The sequence below is a fragment of the Triticum urartu genome, unplaced genomic scaffold, assembly GCF_056163025.1.
Source record: "Triticum urartu cultivar PI428250 unplaced genomic scaffold, HENAU_Tu73 scaffold1, whole genome shotgun sequence".
NCBI lineage: Eukaryota > Viridiplantae > Streptophyta > Magnoliopsida > Poales > Poaceae > Triticum > Triticum urartu.
In genome coordinates, this window is record NW_028259461.1 from 1649395 (window position 1) to 1664099 (window position 14705).

Consider the following 14705-nt stretch of genomic DNA (forward strand, 5'->3'; position numbering starts at 1 on the left):
TTTTCATAGTCATCTCCGAATATTTGCCATCTCGGAATATTTTCGATTTCATTTTTCTATGATATGTCTTTCTATATGAAAATTGGTTATTTACGATGTACGATGATCCCTGTTAAGCATCCATGGCTGAATGGTTAAAGCGCCCAACTCATAATTGGTAAATTTGCGGGTTCAATTCCTGCTGGATGCACACGAACGGGAACATTCCATAAGTCTATTGGAACTGCTCTCTATCCATGGAATCTCATCCATCATCCATACATAACGAATTGGTATGGTATATTCATACCATAACATAAGAACACTAAGAACTCGAATTCTTATCGATACTGGAACTCAGAGCATAGGAGGGAAAGTCGATTTATGGATGGATCAAATACGCAGTATTTACAGAAAAAAGTCTTCGTTTATTGGGAAAGAATCAATATACTTTTAATGTCGAATCGGGATTCACTAAGACAGAAATAAAGCATTGGGTCGAACTCTTCTTTGGTGTTAAGGTGGTAGCTGTGAATAGCCATCGACTACCTGGAAAAGGTAGAAGAATAGGACCTATTCTGGGCCATACAATGCATTACAGACGTATGATCATTACCCTTCAACCGGGTTATTCTATTCCACTTCTAGATAGAGAAAAAAACTAAAGGAGAATACTTAATAATACGGCGAAACATTTATACAAAACACCTATCCCGAGCACACGCAAGGGAACCGTAGACAGGCAAGTGAAATCCAATCCACGAAATAATTGATCCATGGACGGCACCGTTGTGGTAAAGTTCGTAATTCCAGAGGAATCATTACCGCAAGGCATAGAGGGGGAGGTCATAAGCGCCTATACCGTAAAATAGATTTTCGACGGAATCAAAAAGACATATCTGGTAGAATCGTAACCATAGAATACGACCCTAATCGAAATGCATACATTTGTCTCATACACTATGGGGATGGTGAGAAGAGATATATTTTACATCCCAGAGGGGGCTATAATTGGAGATACTATTGTTTCTGGTACAAAAGTTCCTATATCAATGGGAAATGCCCTACCTTTGAGTGCGGTTTGAACTATTGATTTACGTAATTGGAAGTAACCAATTAGGTTTACGACGAACCTAGAAATCGATCACTGATCCAATTTGACTACCTCTACGGGATAGACCTCAACAGAAAACTGTTGAGTAACGGCAGCAAGTGATTGAGTTCAGTAGTTCCTCATAGAAAATTATTGGCTCTAGAGATATGGTAATATGGAGAAGACAAAATTGTTTGAAGCACGCACAGAACCGGAAGCGCCCCTTGTTTCAAAGAGAGGAGGACGGGTTATTCACATTTAATTTGATGGTCAGAGGCAAATTGAAAGCTAAGCAGTGGTAATTAAGACCCCCCGGGGGAAAATAGGGATGTCTCCTACGTTACCCATAATATGTGGAAGTATCGACGTAATTTCATAGAGTCATTCGATCTGAATGCTACATGAAGAAACATAAGCCAGATGACGGAACGCAGAGACCTAGGATGTAGAAGATCATAACATGAGCGATTCGGCAGATTTGGATTCCTTTCCTATATATCCACTCATGTTGGTTGACTTCATCATATGATTCATATAAGATCCATCTGTCTAGAGATCGTCATATACATCTAGAAAGCCGTATGCTTTGGAAGAAGCTTGTACAGTTTGGGAAGGGGTTTTTTGAGAGAAAAGAAGAATCTACTTCAACCGATATGCCCTTAGGCACGGCATGCATAACATAGAAATCACACGTGGAAAGGGGTGGGCAATTAGCTAGAGCAGCAGGTGCTGTAGCGAAACTCATTGCAAAAGAGGGTAAATCGGCCACTTTAAGATTACCATCTGGGGAGGTCCGTTTAGTATCCCAAAACTGCTTAGCAACAGTCGGACAAGTGGGTAATGTTGGGGTGAACCAAAAAGTTTGGGTAGAGCCGGATCTAAGTGTTGGCTAGGTAAACGCCCCGTAGTAAGAGGGGTAGTTATGAACCCTGTGGACCACCCCATGGGGGCGGTGAGGGAAAGCTCCCATTGGTAGAAAAAAAACCCACAACCCCTTGGGGTTATCCTGCGCTTGGAAGAAGAACTAGGAAAAGGAAAAAATATAGCGATAGTTTTATTCTTCGTCGCCGTAAGTAAATACGTAACTAGGAATATGGAAAATTGCATTTTTGGAATTTGCAATAATGCGATGGGCGAACGACGGAATTGAACCCGCGCATGGGTGGATTCACAATCCACTGCCTTGATCCACTTGGCTACATCCGCCCCTTATCCAGCTAAAGGATTTTTTTCTTTTTTCCATTGATCATTATTCTATTTATTCTGACCTCCGTACTTCGATCGAGATATTGGACATAGAATGCCCACTCTTTAAAAAGGAAAAAAAGGAGTAATCAGCTGTGACACGAAAAAAAACGAATCCTTTTGTAGCTCATCATTTATTGGCAAAGATAGAAAAGGTCAATATGAAGGAGGAGAAAGAAACAATAGTAACGTGGTCCGGGCATCTAGCATTCTACCACAATGGTTGGCCATACAATCGCGATTCATATGGAAAGGAACATATACCTATTTACATAACAAATCCTATGGTAGGTCGCAAATTGGGGGAATTCGTGCCTACTCGGCATTTCACGAGTTATGAAAATGCAAGAAAGGATACTAAATCTCGTCGTTAACTGAATTCTGAATAGAAAGATTAAGAAGAAAAAAGATTCAAAATAAAGACAGAAATACCCAATATCTTGCTAGAACAAGATATTGGGTATTTCTGTCTTCAAAAATTCTTATATGTTAGCAGAAAAAACTTATCCATTAATAGATGGAACTTCAACAGCAGCTAAGTCTAGAGGGAAGTTGTGGAGCATTACGTTCGTGCATTACTTCCATACCAAGGTTAGCACGGTTGATGATATCAGCCCAAGTATTAATAACGCGACCTTGACTATCAACTACAGATTGGTTGAAATTGAAACCATTTAGTTGAAGCCATAGTACTAATACCTAAAGCAGTGAACCAGATTCCTACTACAGGCCAAGCAGCCAAGAAGAAGTGTAAAGAACGAGAGTTGTTGAAACTAGCATATTGGAAGATTAATCGGCCAAAATAACCATGAGCAGCCACAATATTATAAGTTTCTTCCTCTTGACCAAATTTGTAACCCTCATTAGCGGATTCATTTTCAGTAGTTTCCCTGATCAAACTAGAGGTTACCAGGAACCATGCATAGCACTGAATAGGGAACCGCCCGAATACACCAGCTACACCTAACATGTGGAATGGATGCATAAGGATGTTGTGCTCTGCCTGGAATACAATCATAAAGTTGAAAGTACCAGAGATTCCTAAAGGCATACCATCAGAAAAGCTTCCTTGACCAATAGGGTAAATCAAGAAAACAGCAGTAGCAGCTGCAACAGGAGCTGAATATGCAACAGCAATCCAAGGACGCATACCCAGACGGAAACTAAGTTCCCACTCACGACCCATATAACAAGCTACACCAAGTAAGAAGTGTAGAACACATTAGCTCATAAGGACCACCATTGTATAACCACTCATCAACAGATGCAGCTTCCCAATTGGGTAAAAGTGCAATCCGATCGCCGCAGAAGTAGGGATAATAGCACCAGAGATAATATTGTTTCCATAAAGTAAAGAACCAGAAACAGGCTCACGAATACATCAATATCTACTGGAGGGGCAGCGATGAAGGCGATAATAAATACAGAAGTTGCGGTCAATAGGTAGGATCATCAAAACACCGAACCATCCGATGTAAAGACGATTTTCAGTGCTAGTTATCCAGTTGCAGAAGCGACCCCACAGGCTTGTACTTTCGCGTCTCTCTAAAATTGCAGTCATGGTAAGATCTTGGTTTATTCAAATTGCAAGGACTCCCAAGCACACGTATTAACTAGAATATAGATAATAGAAGGCTTGTTATTTAACAGTATAACATAGACTATATACCCAATGTCACCAAGTCAGCCCAAAGATTAGCTATCCATATAACTAAATTAAACCAAACCAATAATTTTGTATTTGTAAATGAAGTGAGTCAAAGTGAAAAACTTTGATGGTCTTTTCTATATGGGTTTGCCCGGGACTCGAACCCGGAACTAGTCGGATGGAGTAGATAATTCTTCCTTGTTACAATAGAGAAAAATCCACTCCTCCCCAAATCGTGCTTGCATTTTTCATTGCACACGACTTTCCCTATGTAGAAATAGCCAATTTCTATTCCAAAGAGGAAGTTCTACTAATTTTTTTAATTAGTAAGTTGATTCACCTACTCTTTATTATAAAAAATAGAACATTTCAGAATGAAAAATAGAAAAGTTTTTTCTTGATCATTTATCAAACCCTTTCCTGTTTCTTAATTTCGTCTAATGATTAATTAAGAGGGTTGACCAGGTCATTGATACGTATAATATCCAAATACCAAATACGCTCAGTGTGTGATCCACAGAAAGAAAAAAGAGTTGTTTTGGTGAACACAAAGAAAAAACTTGCTCTTCTTCCATAAAAAATTCTTCTAAAAATGCCGAACCCAATCGTTGCATAAAAGTTCGTACCGTGCTTTTATGTTTACGAGCTAAAGTTCTAGCACATGAAAGTCGAAGTATATACTTTAGTCGATACAAAGTCCCGTTTTTTCGAAGATCCACTATGATAATGAAAAAGATTTCTACATATCCGACCAAATCGATCAAGAATATCCCAATCTGATAAATCTGTCCAAATGGTTTACTAAAGGATGCCCCGATCCAGTACAAAATTGAGCTTTTGATAAGTATCCTATGAGGAGAGTAGCGGGGACTATGGTATCGAATTTTTTCATTCGAGTATCTATTAGAAATGATTCTCCAGCATTTGATTCCTTACTAACAAAGAACTTTTTTGTACACTTGAAAGGTACCCCATAAAATCGAAGCAAGAGTTTGCTAATTGGTTTATATGGATTCTTCGCGGCTGAGTCCAAAAACAGAAATAATATTGCCAGAAATTGATAAGGTAGCATTTCCATTTCTTCTTCAAAAAAAAAGTGCCTTTTGATGCAAGAATTGCCTTTCCTTGATATCGACATAATGCATAAGAGGATCCATAAAGAACCATAGGGTTTCCGAGAAAAACCAGGGTACATTATCCCAAAATGTTCCATCTTCCTAGAAAAGTGGATTCGTTCCAGAAAAGTTCCAGAAGATGCTAATGGAAGCAAGAAGATTGTTTACGAGAAACAACAAAAAAAATTCATATTCTGATACATAAGAGTTATATAGGAATTGAAATAGTCTTTTATTTTCTTTTTGAAAAAAAAAAATGGATTTCATTGAAGTAATAAAACTATTCCAATTCGAATAATAGTTGAGAAAGAATCGCAATAAATGCAAAGATGGAACATCTTGGATACGGTATTGAAGGAGTTGAACCAGGATTTCCAATGGATAGGATAGGGTATTTCTATATGTGATAGATATCCAAATGCAAAAATTTGTCTTCTAAAAAGGGAAATATTGAATGAATTAGAGCGTAAATTCTGAAACTTTGGTATTTCTTTTTCTTTCAGACAAAAAATTCCCGTAGCGAGAAAGGGATTTCCACAACGATCGCAAACCCTTCAGATAGAATCTGAGAATAAAACTCAGAATAAAATAATTTTTGTAATCCAATAATCGATCTTGGTTAGGATGATTAACGAGTTATCCAAAAAATTCTGCTGATACATTCGAATAATTAAACGTTTCACAAGTAGTGAACTAAATTCTTGTTATTACAACTAACAACTATTTCCACAGGTTCAGAACCATTTATCCATTAATGGTGGGCAAATGCAAAATATATTCCTGAAAGAGGAAGTGGGTAGACAAAGTATTGTTGACGAGATTTATGTTTTTCTGAATACCCTTCGAATTTTTCCATTTGTATTTCTACTTGAATCAGAGAGAAGAAGCATTTCTCGGTTTATCGAATGATGATACATAGTGCAATATGGTCAGAACAGGGTGTGTTGCATTTTTAATACAAACCCTGAAAGAAAGGGAGTCTAATCCCACAGATCTTTTTCTGCTCCTTTTCTACCCAATTAGTTTATGTTTGTTCTAATTAAAAACTCTTTTGACTTTGGAATACAGCCTCTTTATCAATATACTGCTTCTTTTACACATTCAATCCATAACATCCCTTATTCAATCCATAATCAAGAATAATTAGGATTTCTAAAAAAAAAAAGAAAAAATAAAGGGTCCACTCATAGGAAAACCCAACCTTTCCCCGCATCCGGCACTAATCTATTTTTAACGTCTAATTAGAGCGGGGAATCATTCCAATTAGGAAGTTCAGCTCGTTGCTTTTTATTTTACCAGAATTGGAGCCAGGCTCTATCCATTTATTCATTAGACCCAGAAAATCGTAATTTTGGATTCCATTCAAAAAAGATTGATTTTATTACGACATGCTATTTTTTTCCATTCATTACCTTTGAGGATCAGTCGTGGTCTTCTAGACTCTACCAAGAGTCTGGACGAATTTGTTGTTTCATCCAAATGTGTAAAAGATCATAGTCGCACTTAAAAGCCGAGTACTCTACCATTGAGTTAGCAACCCAGATAAAAAAAGGATCTTAGATACGATCGAAATCCAAAAATCAATGGAATTACACCGCGCGCTTCTGTCAAAACATTGAACTAGCAAGACATCAAAAGATTTTTTTTATCGACCATGAAAAACACTCAAATGCCAAAACGAACAGGTCCGGTGAAATTCCACTAAAGTAAAGTTAAAAAAAGAGCGACCCTAATCACGATGGCCAAATTCTCCTTATTTTAGCGATTTTTATTAACAAAAAATATATATTATAAAAAATATATATTATATTGTATGAGAATACATGCAAGAGGAACACCCTTATCATTTGAGCGAAGTGTAGGCGGAAAAATTGAATATGGAGTGAGGATAAAGAGACCCATCTATCTACAAATTCTATTTGTTCAATAGACCTTTGTCAATGGAAATACAATGGTAAGAAAACAAATTAGATAGAAAAAGTAAATAAAATAGGGGCTTATGTTGGATTGGCACGATATAATATAAATCCAAATAGGATTAAAAAAGAGGTAAATTGTGTCTAAATAATTAGACAACTAGGAATACTAATAATCTTCTCCTATCCTATTTTTTGATTCATTTAGTTCTTCAATTAACTCAAAGTTCTTTCTTTTTCTTTAAAGAATTCTGCCTTCCTTAAAATATCATAAACAGTTCTTGTTGGTTGAGCACCCTTTTCAAGGAAATAGAGAATAGCTGGAACATTTAAACAAGTTTGATTCTTTATCGGATCATAAAAACCTACTTTTTGAAGATCTCTTCCTTCTCTTCGAGATCGAACATCAATTGCAACGATTCGATAGACAGCTTATTGGGATAGATGTAGATAAACAACGCCCCCCCCTAGAAACGTATATGAGGTTTTCTCCTCATACGGCTCGAGAAAATGATTCGAATTTCTGTCGATAATAATAGAAATTAGACTATGACGTGCATTAATTTCCTTACAGAAAAAACAAATTTCATTTATACTCATGACTCAAGTGGGCTAATTTTGCCTGACAAACTTCGAAGGCAAAATCCTTCCAAAATTTTTGAGTCGTCTTTAAACTCTTTTCTTTGTCTCATTTCGAACGAATTGACTTTTATTCCTTATTCTAATCCAACTCTGTTGTTGAGACAATTGAAAATTGTGTTTACTTGTTCTGGAATCCTTTATCTTTGATTTGTGAAATCCTTGGGTTTAGACATTACTTCGGGAATTCCTATTTTTTTCTTTCAAAAGAGTAGCAACATACCCTTTTTTCTTATTTCCTTCGATAAAGCATTTATCTCTTCTATAGAAATCTAATAAGAGGGATTGATTCTGATATACTTTTATTGGACTTTCTTCTTATTTTAACCTTTCGATTTATTTCTATATTAAGGATAGACTGACAAAGTTGGCCTAATTTATTAGTTTTCACTAACCCTAGATTCTTTCCCTTGATAAAAAAAATTCTGTCCTCTCGAGCTCCATCGTGTACTATGTTACTTAAACCCAGCGCAAATTTGGTTCGGAACGAATAGAACAGGCTATGTCGAGCCAAGAGCATTTTCATTACTATGGAAAATGATGGATAGCAAAATCCACAATCGATCATGTCCTTCAAGTCGCACGTTGCTTTCTACCACATCGTTTTAAACGAAGTTTTACCATAACAAACATTCCTCTTTTCATTGCAAAGTGGTATAGAGAATTGATCCAATATGGATGGAATCATGAATAGTCATTGGTTTAGTTTTTTTATACTAATTAAAACTTGCTATCTATGGAGCAATATGGATAAAAGAAAGTAAGTATTTATCCGGGAAGCCTCCGCCAAGATCCAATTTATTTAAACCCATATTAAAATTCTATCATATGAATGAAACATAGTTTGAAAAAGACGACTAAACAAGTTTGCTTAAAACTTATTTATTCTTAAATTTCCACCCTCAACGGATGGCTCGAGATGATCAATCTTGAAGTGAGAAAAGAAGGATTGACTCTTCCTCAATAAATAAACTATCAACCTCCAAAAAAGTTTAATTAATTTAATTACTAGAATTAGAATTCTAGTAGTAATATATTTTTTCAGTACCAAAAACAATTAACTATAATAACTAAATAAACTATTCCAATGAAAAGATTGAAAGTTTTTGGTAGTTATAGAATTCTCGTACTTCTTCAACTCGAATACCAAAAGGAAGAAAAAAATATGACTAAGTGATTTTATAGTAGAGGCATATCCTGAATGTGCTTGATAGATCCCATTTTTTCATGAAAATAAAGATAGTCAATTTGACTGGACTTAAGACTTTATTATGTTTTCTGAGAAAGAATAAGATATCATTATTCTCTTTAATAAACTTTTGTCTCGTACGGAATACTATATGATTTCACCGTTTGTTTCATCAGAAACAATCTGGGACGGAAGGATTCGAACCTCCGAGTAACGGGACCAAAACCCGCTGCCTTACCACTTGGCCACGCCCCATTTCGGGTTTTATGCGACACTAATAAACACTAGTATGTTTATTTGTTATTCGTCAATACCATTTCAATTACATAAAAAAGGAGGGATATTCTCTTGCTAGTATTCTACACATGCGGATAATATAGAATCAAAAAAATGCATTGATCATTACATGGAATTCTATTAAGATATTATATGAAAGTCGAATTTATTCCACTCTCATTTGAGAGTGCGAATACAAGGAGGTATTTTGTGTTTGGGAAAGTCCGAAGAAAAAAGATTTTGAATCTGCCTTTTCCTTCTTTCCCTTAAAAAAATAACTCAAGAAAAATCCAATTATTTACTCTACAAGAATGAAATGCTTGTTATGCCTAATATACTTAGTTTAACCTGTATCTGTTTTAATTCTGTTCTTTATCCTACTAGTTTTTTCTTTGCCAAATTACCCGAAGCTTATGCTATTTTCAATCCAATCGTGGATATTATGCCTGTTATACCTCTATTCTTTTTTCTATTAGCCTTTGTTTGGCAAGCTGCTGTAAGTTTTCGATGAAATCTTTAGTACTCTGTATGCCAAATTGAATGATGTGTTCATTCCAAAAAAATTTTAAAATGGGTAAAAGCCGAGAAGTTTTATATTTTTATATTATGAACCTTCGATTCTAAAATTTAAATTCTTCTACATTGAATGGGTAGCTACAGCAATAAATTTGGATCAGCCTTTCTACTCCCCTGCACCTAGGTTGAGCAGGTACCTAAAGGTACCTACACAATACCTAACCACCTAACCCTATTTTTGCTATTGATAAGAGTGCTTATTATAAAAGAATTCTTGCAATTTTTTTCAAGAATTCTTTTTTGCATTTTTAGGTATAAAAAAAAACCATCCTAGTGGATCCGTGTGGTAAGGAAAAACTGGTAATCTATTCCTTAAAAAAAAATCTTGGAGATTATGTAATGCTTACTCTCAAACTTTTTGTTTATACAGTAGTGATATTCTTTGTTTCACTCTTTATCTTTGGATTCTTATCTAATGACCCAGGACGGAATCCTGGACGCGAGGAGTAAAAATTCAGTTTTTTTTTTTCTTATTGGATTTGTTTCGTACATTTATCTATGAGAAAATCCGGGGGTCAGAATTCTTTCCAATTCGAAAGTCCCAAATGATCCAAGGGAGCGGAAAGAGAGGGATTCGAACCCTCGGTACAAAAAAATTGTACAACGGATTAGCAATCCGCCGCTTTAGTCCACTCAGCCATCTCTCCACGTTCCAAAGCGAAAGGTTTCCGTGATATGATATAGGCAAGAAATAAGAAATAACGGTTGCAAAAAACCCCTTTTTTTTCTTTCAAAAGTCTATAAAAATTATATTGCCAATTCCATTTTAATTATATTCTTTTTTCTTAATGTTAATAAAAAAAGAAGAAAATTCTTGTTTTTTCTTTCTAAAAATCGATATTGGCCGAGAGACAATCAAATAGATTTTCTCTTTAGCGGGCATTTCCATATAGGACTTGTTATAATTATAATAAAACAAGCAGGTTATATAAAAAAAACGCTTTTTTTGTCGATTATTTATCAAGAAAGCAAAAAGGGTTCTTATCAAATCCACCATAAAATTGGAAAGAAGCATAAAGTAAGTAGACCTGACTCCTTTAATGATGCCTCTATCCGCTATTCTGATATATAAATTCGATGTAGATGAAATTGTATAAGCGAATTTTTTTTATTTCCTTAGACTTAGACCGCGCAAGACAAGAATTTTTCGCTATTTACGATTTCATATTCTTGTTACTAGATGTTCTATAGGAATAAGAAGAAATCGCAACTCCTTTGCGCTACACATAAAATTGGATTTCGAAGGTCCATTTTTTTTTTTCAGAATCCTCTATTATTTTAGTTCTTCCACCCATGCAATAGAGAGGGAATGGGAAAAGAAGGGTTACTTTTATTTGCATTTTTCCCTTAAAAGATAGACTTTGAAATAGGAGTCTTGGAATAATGCTGAATTCAAAGGTTTATTTCTTTCTATAGTATAAGAAAAACAATTTATTTCTATTTCTATAGTATAAGAAAAACAAATAAATAGTATAAGAAAAACAAATCGAATCAAATTCATGGATTTACCACGACCTCGGTTGTGACTGTGACTCCATAGATAAAAATGGGAAATTTCTCTCTTCGAGACCATTGAAAAAGGGCATTGAACGAGAAAGAAATCGTCCACAGATAATAAAACTATCATATGCCTTGGAAAGTGATATGAGGTGCTCGGAAATGGTTGAAGTAATTGAATAGGAGGATCACTATGACTATAGCCCTTGGTAGAATTCCTAAAGAAGAAAATGATCTATTTGATACTATGGATGACTGGTTACGAAGGGACCGTTTCGTTTTTGTAGGATGGTCTGGCCTATTGCTCTTTCCTTGTGCTTATTTCGCTTTAGGGGGTTGGTTTACAGGGACAACTTTTGTAACTTCTTGGTATACCCATGGATTGGCTAGTTCCTATTTGGAAGGTTGTAATTTCTTAACCGCAGCAGTTTCTACCCCTGCCAATAGTTTAGCACACTCTTTGTTGCTACTATGGGGGCCCGAAGCACAAGGAGATTTTACTCGTTGGTGTCAATTAGGCGGTCTATGGACTTTTGTAGCTCTCCACGGGGCTTTTGCACTAATAGGTTTCATGTTACGCCAATTTGAACTTGCTCGGTCTGTTCAATTGCGGCCTTATAATGCAATCTCATTCTCTGGTCCAATTGCTGTTTTTGTTTCTGTATTCCTTATTTATCCACTGGGGCAATCTGGTTGGTTCTTTGCGCCGAGTTTTGGCGTAGCAGCGATATTTCGATTCATCCTTTTCTTCCAAGGATTTCATAATTGGACGTTGAACCCATTTCATATGATGGGAGTTGCCGGAGTATTAGGTGCGGCTCTGCTATGCGCTATTCATGGAGCGACCGTAGAAAACACTCTATTTGAGGACGGTGATGGTGCAAATACCTTCCGTGCTTTTAACCCAACTCAAGCTGAAGAAACTTATTCAATGGTCACTGCTAACCGCTTTTGGTCCCAAATCTTTGGTGTTGCTTTTTCCAATAAACGTTGGTTACATTTCTTTATGCTATTTGTACCCGTCACCGGTTTATGGATGAGTGCTATTGGCGTAGTTGGCTTGGCTCTGAACTTACGTGCCTATGACTTTGTTTCCCAGGAAATCCGTGCAGCGGAAGATCCTGAATTTGAGACTTTCTACACCAAAAATATTCTTTTAAACGAGGGTATTCGTGCGTGGATGGCAGCTCAGGATCAGCCTCATGAAAATCTTATATTCCCTGAGGAGGTTCTACCACGTGGAAACGCTCTTTAATGGAACTTTCGTTTTAGCTGGTCGTGACCAAGAAACCACCGGCTTTGCTTGGTGGGCTGGGAATGCCAGACTTATCAATTTGTCCGGTAAACTGCTTGGAGCTCATGTAGCTCATGCCGGATTAATCGTATTCTGGGCCGGAGCAATGAACCTATTTGAAGTGGCCCATTTCGTACCAGAAAAGCCCATGTATGAACAAGGGTTGATTTTACTTCCACACTTAGCTACTCTAGGTTGGGGAGTAGGGCCAGGGGGGGAAGTTCTAGATACTTTTCCGTACTTTGTATCTGGCGTACTTCACCTAATTTCCTCCGCAGTCTTAGGCTTCGGTGGCATTTATCACGCGCTTCTGGGACCCGAGACTCTTGAGGAATCTTTTCCATTCTTTGGTTATGTCTGGAAAGATAGAAATAAAATGACTACAATTTTGGGTATTCACTTAATTTTGTTAGGTCTAGGTGCTTTTCTTCTAGTACTCAAGGCTCTTTATTTTGGCGGTGTATATGATACCTGGGCCCCTGGGGGGGGAGATGTAAGAAAAATTACCAATTTGACCCTTAGTCCCAGTGTTATATTTGGTTATTTACTAAAATCTCCTTTTGGTGGAGAAGGGTGGATTGTTAGTGTAGATGATTTAGAAGATATAATTGGTGGGCATGTATGGTTGGGTTTTATTTGTGTATTTGGCGGAATTTGGCATATTTTAACCAAACCCTTCGCATGGGCTCGCCGTGCATTTGTATGGTCTGGAGAAGCTTACTTGTCTTATAGTTTAGCTGCTTTATCTGTCTTTGGTTTTATCGCTTGTTGTTTTGTATGGTTCAATAATACAGCTTATCCGAGTGAGTTTTATGGACCCACCGGGCCAGAAGCTTCTCAAGCTCAAGCATTTACTTTTCTAGTTAGAGACCAGCGTCTTGGAGCTAATGTGGGATCCGCTCAAGGACCCACAGGTTTAGGTAAATATCTAATGCGTTCCCCAACTGGGGAGGTTATCTTTGGAGGGGAAACTATGCGTTTTTGGGACCTTCGTGCTCCATGGTTAGAACCTCTAAGGGGCCCCAACGGTTTGGACTTGAGTAGGTTGAAAAAAGACATACAACCTTGGCAAGAACGACGCTCAGCAGAATATATGACCCACGCTCCTTTAGGCTCTTTAAATTCCGTGGGTGGCGTAGCTACCGAGATCAATGCAGTTAATTATGTCTCTCCTAGAAGTTGGTTATCAACTTCTCATTTTGTTCTAGGATTCTTCTTTTTTGTGGGCCATTTATGGCATGCAGGAAGAGCCCGAGCTGCTGCAGCAGGTTTTGAAAAGGGAATCGATCGTGATTTGGAACCTGTTCTTTACATGAACCCTCTTAACTAAGATTTTCTTATTTATACCTGTTCTACTTTTTTTCTGTTCTGGCTCGGTTATTCCATCTAGCCGAGCCATTCATTCCTTTTTATGAAAGAAAGATAAGGGACAGAAAAAAAAAATAAATAAAAATGAAAGAAACAAACGTATTCAATAAGCAAAAGGAGAGAGAGGGATTCGAACCCTCGATAGTTCCTAGAACTATACCGGTTTTCAAGACCGGAGCTATCAACCACTCAGCCATCTCTCCACAGCCTAATCCTTATTTTACTCCTACAAATAGAACATAGCCATATAAAAAATAAAAAGATTTATTAGCCTCTAGAAAGATATCAGATACAAGTTCCTTTTCGATATATCTCTGTATACTGTATACACGGATACAGGATCCGCTATACCCGCTTGTGAAATAAAGAGTAAATAATCTCTTCTCACCCCCATATCCAAATAAAAAAGCGGTTTAAGTAATAAATTTGAATTAAAGAGAAGAATCAATGGATTCATGATTAAACCCCTCCTACTTCTTGTATTTTTTTACAATTTTGGTTTAAGTGAGGGATCAAATATGTAGTCAACTTTATTTGATGGTAGCTTGGAGGATTAGAAATATGACTATTGCTTTCCAATTAGCTGTTTTTGCATTAATTGCGACTTCCTCAGTCTTAGTAATTAGTGTACCCCTTGTATTTGCTTCTCCTGATGGTTGGTCAAATAATAAAAATGTTGTATTTTCCGGTACATCATTATGGATTGGACTAGTCTTTCTCGTAGCTATTCTGAATTCTCTCATTTCTTAAATGAAATTTGGTTAATATTTATTAACCCCATAAAAAAGAAATAATAAAGGCCATTTCTTCTAAAAAATTAGAATAGTGAGACGTATTAAAACGCAATTTGCGTTCCGAATTGCTAGCTCT